This window comes from Siniperca chuatsi, linkage group LG9 (assembly GCF_020085105.1).
Source record: "Siniperca chuatsi isolate FFG_IHB_CAS linkage group LG9, ASM2008510v1, whole genome shotgun sequence".
In the NCBI taxonomy this organism is placed as follows: domain Eukaryota; kingdom Metazoa; phylum Chordata; class Actinopteri; order Centrarchiformes; family Sinipercidae; genus Siniperca; species Siniperca chuatsi.
Window position 1 is genome coordinate 18,226,023 of NC_058050.1, and position 7,245 is coordinate 18,233,267.

A 7,245-nucleotide genomic window follows, 5' to 3' on the forward strand; every position below is an offset into this window, starting at 1 on the left:
ATCTGTACTTATACAGTACAGAGGGGTGGGAGAGCATGTGCCCACCTCCTCGTTATCCAGTGCCAGCCCTCTCTCTAGTTGTTGCGTTGCGATTACGCAAAGTAGTGTATGGTGTAGGCGATAACAAAGGAAACAAAGCTTCCAGTAATCTTCAGATGATGTGGATTCATGAATTCAATCAGATAGAGTAGACTTTTTAAGCTATACAAATATTCCCGAAAAAATCCCAAATAAACATGGCATATTGTAGAGGAATAGGCTATGCAAACAGCAGTAGCCAAATATGACCCTATGACAGATAGGATAGGAATAAAACACTTTTACACGTTAAGGTTAAACTACAAGTGTCTTTCTTTGTTGGAGATGTGAGTTTTCCTTATTTATAGAGAAAGAAAGCACTAACTAAGCACTAAGAAATAACTTCTCTGCTTGACATTTTGCTGACTACTGAAAAAATGTGGTAAAATAATACAGTGATGAAGGAAAACTCCAAAGCATCTATTTCCATGTGCCTATCATGCAAATTCTACAGTGCGAAAAAAAAGTGTTTTTTTTATATGTATTTGACAACCAGTCTGGAACCCACCCAATGTATCAAAGTAAAAAAAACAAATTAAAAAAGTTGCTTCATTTTGAATCAAAAAACATTTTCCAGGATAAATGTCTACAGTTCTGGTGTGACAGCATGTAAATACAATGATTGACAGTTGTTTATTTGGACCAGCCAAAAATCATTTATACATCCTGAAGTCCTATGATAGATGTATATCAATGGGCCAAACCAGTGACATTTACTAGTGACATTTTGGATTTTAAGCTTGTTCAAATGTCTTCTTTCTCTTTAGTCATCTGTTTAACATCTTTAAATAAAGTGTTCCAAAAACATTTAAAAGAATGACTGTACAGTAGAATACAATAGTACCCTAACTTCATCAAGGTTTTAACCAAAAATAGAACTCCCACATAGAGCTCAAAATGCATAATGGGTACTCCTACACTGTGATCTCATCATATGATGTAGATACAAAACCTCTGATGTCAAGGTCCTAAAACAGATCTGCTTTTCCATTTGTCCTTTTGCATCTGCTCACTGTCCTGCCCATGCAGAGGCATGACAAAATGTCCCAGCCTGCTGACGTAGAAGCACAAGGTCCCAACGTAATCAGAGAAAATACACACTCACCCACCAACAAGTCTCCAAAGCATGTGAAGGAAGACTTAGCAGTGAGGTCACAGCTCACCACAGGATGACTGAACACACACAGGCACAGGCACAAATACAATACACACACACACACACACACATCTTTCAGCGTTGAGGTCAGGATACACCGCAACAACGGTGGAACTGAAGCTGGGTTAGTGTAGAGTATAGAGTTGGTAAGTGTAAATGTGTGATAAATAATTAATAATTTAAATTCAACTGCAAAGATGTTGAGATTAGTTCTTCGTAGTGCTTTTGCCATCTTGTTTGCATACTACAGGCAGATAGCAGATCTCTCACTACCATAGCCTATAATTGTTCAGATCCATGATAACTTCTGTGTACATATGGGTATAGTATTGTCTGATTGCGTGGTAGTCAAGATTGTGTGCATGTACTTATTACCTCTGTGTGTGTGTGTTAACCAGTAACGTACCTATGCAGGTCCCAGTCATTTCCATAACAGATTTCATAAACGAATGAATGGAAAAGGGAACTGACAACTGTTGTTGTGTTCATGGTGACCTGAGACAGGGAAAGGTGAAAGACACAGAGAGCACTTTTTCAATTTTTGCAACAAAGGCTTTTACCTATGCATGCAAATAAAGCATATTTGTAGGTAAACTTCAGAGAGAGAAAGAAATAGGACAGGACAAGAGGATCAAAACTTCCTTTTGACAGGCCCACAAAGAACCTGGAGTTAACAGTAGAGATAATATCAGTTACTAAAATTGAATACAGCACTTCATTGGGTAATTGTATTATGGTACCAACTCAAAAGTAAAATATTTTTTTAAAGATTTGGGTCTAAAAGGGTTTTGCCCACCACATTTCTCTAAGTGACGATGTGACCATGATTATCATTAGGTCCTTGTTGAACTGTACATATCTGACATGCCTGTGGTAGTACTTTTACAGGTCTGTTAATGGTTACTGCTACTTCCTTGCAGTTACAGTGGAAGATTTCTTCTTCAATTTCATACTTCTGTACTGTTCAAAATGCTTGTGGAAGCATATATTTAGCTAATAGAAGCTTCAGTTCACATTAAATTACTTCTTAATCAGGGAGCATGCTCCATTAAGTTTTTGTTTGCACCAATTGCATGTCTGTCCACCCTTGAAGAGGAATCCTTGCTGTGGTAAAGGTTTTTGTGTGGAGGTTTACCATATCCATATTAAGAGTTTAAGGATCAAGGGTGTCGTATGTTGTACATATTTTAGCAAAATACTCTAAGAGAAACTTGTGGTTTTAGGCCAAATCATTAAAACTGACTTTCAGTTGTCCCTAGTATAATGTTATTCACCATTAACCAACTTCCAAAGGCTTGTTGAGACCAAGCGGCAACCTCCGGGTCTCCGGGAAAAGTGAAGCCAATGTGGAAGTGCCTTAAACCTGCATTCTTTCTAATGGCTAGCAATGGGCGATTCCATTGACTGCAAAAAGAAGTCTGAATGTATAGAAGACTATGAGAAAATGACCCTACTTCTCGCTTGAATTATTACCTCACTTTCCTAATGACTTTATGATCTCAAGCGCTAGTTACAAGCCTTCATTTTGTAAAATGAAGATGGTCCCATGGTCCCATTTAGAGTAAAATAGACAATAAAGCAGGGTATGCTTTAGGGCATGGCTACTTGTGATTGACAAGGCGACCTGTCAATCAGGAGAGAGGCGATGCGCATCCACTGCACTGTGTACATTTACTAGCCGTGAACTTGTTTGTGGGTGCTGTCGGTGTTTCCGTCTAAGAACTTTGACCCTTTCACTGTGTTTTTTCAGCTCGTGAAAGTTAATTGTAACATTTTAGTCGCCTAAAAATGTCTTGTTCAGTGTTCGGGTGTACAAAAAGACACTATAAGGAGTCAGCTGTTCATTTTTTCCAATAAGTACATTTTGTTTTAAGCCTGCTTTTTGCTAGCCAAAATTTGCATCACAATTAATATCACAGTTATTGTGAATTACGAATGTACCTTGCTAACCAAGCTAGCTAGCTTCCAAAAAACCAAGATGGCGACGGCCAAAATGTCAAACTCAAGGCTTCAAGTTATCACAAACCAATGGGTGATGCCACGGTGGCTACGTCCATTTCTTTTATGCAGTCTATGGTTGAGACCGACGTCTGGCTAAGCAAGATACCGAGTCACACGGAGTCTATAGCCCCAATGTAGTACATTTGCATAAATTAATCATGTGATTATGATGTGCATATGTCATCCTAATTTTCATCTTCCCAATGTCATTACATTTGCATTTTAGACATTGTTAACACATAAATGCCCCCACAAATACAAAACTATTTGGGGCATCCTCCAACCATGAACTGCAACGTCCCCCAGTTTGACCTTTGTTGCATCCCTCTCTCCCTCTTTTCCTGTCTATCTATCAACTGGTGCTATTTAATAAAGGCATAAAATGCCCCCAAAATAATTCTATTTCATCTGTAATTCTACACACACACACACACACACACACACACAAACTGCATAGTAAAATAATTCTTCAATTATTCTAACCGCCTATATGGCAGTGGAAGTTGGTTTCAATGAGGTCAATTATGAAACAGTAGTATTTAAACCATAGACCATATAAAACATGGATGTAGTGTCCATGACTTCACCCATAGGTTTCTGAAGAGCCGTTATGAAGCTCAAAGTGGGTGGCTCCCAGCAGCTCTGGCCATCGCAATCTTGGCAGTCCGTGTCTCCAGCTAATCCAAAAATGGGCAATGAGGTGGGGCTGAGGCGGACCAAATGAAGCCTAGTAGCTGAACCACCTAGCGGCAAGCCACTTGTGAGGGCGCTCACTTGTCACTCAAAGTGACCTCCTTAATTAGGCATAACTTTAAGCTTTAATATGATTTAAACGGGTGAGTTATAAAAAACTTCACCCCCCCCATAATTGTCATGAAGGTGGAAATTAGCTATAGAGATCAAAACCGTTTCTTGTACCAGGCTGTAAACATGTTTATTTCTGCTGTAAAGCTGGGCATTTTAACATGGGGCTCTATGGGGATTGACTCGCTTTTGGAGCCCGCCTTAAGTGGCCATTCAAGGAACTGCAGTTTTTTGGCACAGCCTTGTTGGCTTCAGTTTTCAGCCCCAGAGGTTGCTGCTTGGTTTAGACGTGCAACAGAGGTCATCTGAATAAACCATGCACTTGATGTGCTTTTTTAATTTAAGGTCAGTTTAGTTCTGTTGTAAGTCAGTGGGGTAAGGTGACCTTAGTGCAAAAGGTTTTCAGGAAAACCCAGGCCACACCACTTTAATCTGTGTTGTTGTACAGACAGAGAAGAAGCATGTTGCCTTGTTAAGGTTCTTGACCTTCTCATATTCTCCTCTCTGCCTTCCTGCGGTCCACCTCAGAGTTCTTGTTTCAGGATATTTTATATCTCTCACTGCCTGGGCCCCTCAGATGGAAATCACAGTAGACAAGTCTTTATTTTACTAACTGATGAGAAAGCCTCAACAGGATACTGAAATTATCAATGTGGGGCAAAGATACCTAGAGAAAATGTGGACGCATGGAGGGAGGCGGCAGATTAGAATGAAGTGGGGAAGAAAGGACAGTGAGAATGATATAGGCCCTGAGATACATATTGAGAGAGTGTGAAGAGAGCAAAAGGGAAGCAGTAGTAGAGAGAAACAGAGAGACAGGCATGAAAATAGGATAAGGGTTCCAGCAGACCTTGTGCCCAGCGTTGGAAGTTTTGCCAGTCAAAGCAGTGAGTCACACATGACCTTGAGAGAAGAAATAACAGCAGAGGGATCCCTGGACTTCCACGGCAGCTGATGTGGTCACCTTGTTTTCCCTGGTGAGGTTTCTGAAATGATTTAGGGGAAACTCTTCTGGGCTTATGAACTGCTTGGTATCGAGAGTGACGCATGCAACGAGGCTTATTCTCTGGAGATGTTTGCATGCCTGTCTGATGGAGAAGCATCATTTTCAGAGCACTCTAAACAAACAATGGTGTTTTTTATTTCAACTGAACACTACAGCAGGTGAGTTTACTGACTAGTTTTTAGTTTTAAAAAAATTCCTTATACTTTTATCCCTCCATGCACATGGTGTGATATTTTTATATTTTGGGTCAGTCTTTTAAAGTAACAGATGAGTCAGGACCAAAATGTACCTGTAGAGGAAGGTGTAGACTACTGAGTTCTTTGAGAGAAGAATAGATTTTGATGACATAACATATCTATTGCATATTTTGTTCATATTTATCTAGATTTTGTTTCATTGGCAGGCAGGACACAGAGTCTTTGTGGTTGAAAATTAGGATTCCTTTGGACCACTTTTAGCCTTGCTAGCAGCTATAGCAATGTTGGTCAGTCAACCACTTCAATCCAGACTGAAATATCTCACCAACTATTGGCAAATGTTAGCATGTTAACATGCTAAAATAAAATGGTTAACATTAATGTTAGCATTTAGCTTAAAGCTGTGCAGTACAGTCTCACAGGGCAGGTAGCATGGCTGTAGAGACTTTTTAGCAAGAAGGCCACCCCATCATTTGTTGGAAAGTATTTGTTTGCCCCTTAATTTATTCATAAGCATGATTTTTGTATTAATCCTTGTGAGTTTAACAAACTGAAAGCATTTACTACATCCAAATCAAATGACATGAGAGTATGAGAGTTATTATGTGAGCTCCTAAAACTAATATCAAGGCCATATATTTATATATTTATAAATTGGATGATAAATTTACCAATATTAATGTTGCTCAATTAATTTGCATGACTTGATTTGCAAATTACACCTAAGGACAATACATCATTCTTTGCGTCCAGAAACGTAGTAGCTATTTATATCATTCAGCAGCACACTCCCACGTAACTGCTTCCAGGAAAAGTCCCACACAATAGAGGGTAAAAAATAAAGTGGAAACTATACTTGTTTACGACTGTTAACTGTTTTCATGTTAAACACATGCTTACTCTTTAGCAGTGGCTTCCCACTGAATGCTGCACACATGCCATATATTCAGATGAATGGATGTCAGTTCAGTGTTTCTCACTGAAGTAATATACAAAATAAGATATTTCACATTGCTGTCACTGGTTGACAAGGTAATAATGGCCTTCTGGCAGTGCAATATATTAAACAATTTGAGTGCCAACAGTGTGTTTCAGAATGAAGTCTTATCAGGCAAAAAACAGACACAGAGAGAGAGAGAAAGAGATTGCGTAATTAAAGGAGATTGAAGTTGATGTTGCTGAAACAACACATGTATTGTTTTGAATGGGAAATGGGATATTGAATATCCTGGCCATTATAAACTTTGCTGTGAACTAGACCGTGGACTATGCAGCAATAGGAATTTAGATTCAAGTTAAAAGCAGTGATATTTATGAGGTCCATAGTCATAGTCAAAATCAGGTGCACTGCAGCATTGCAGGTCTCAGAAGATAGATAACTACAGTGTATTCATTTTAAAGAATGAATTAACTGTTTTGCAGACAATTATTTGCTGGGAAACTAAATACTGTAAAATGCATCTCAAATAAACCAACAGTTGAGTTTCAAGGACGTGTTTTACAGTGCTTTAATTATTTTGCCGCCAGCGGGGGAAAAGTGACGGTCAGGGAAAGTCAACAGACAAGAGGCAGCAGCCTGGTTCCTTGTTTTTCTAATTCGTTTCATGAGAGGAGCGCTGAATGTGTGTGTTTGTGCCTAATGTTTACTGTCCCAAACGAGCGCGTGGCAAAGAAGTTCTTACTCACCGGCCACAATCTACAGTGGCGTGGACCCAAAGTAAAGATGGCCTTACTGTGCAGCTACTGTACTTACAGTGTACACTACAAGGCCTCACCCCTGGCGACCTCAGTTACACCTCCGTAAAATAACCAGAGTAAAAATAAAACACATGCCATAAAGAAAGAGGAAGTAGATTTTGGCTGCAGGCCTCTAATCTGACACATAATTTTGGAATATTTCTGTTTCATTAAGGAATATTTAATACGCCACACAGCCAAACCAGATGTTCCCCAGTGTAGAAAAACAAGTGCGCATGTACAGGATTTTTGTAAACTTTAAGTTG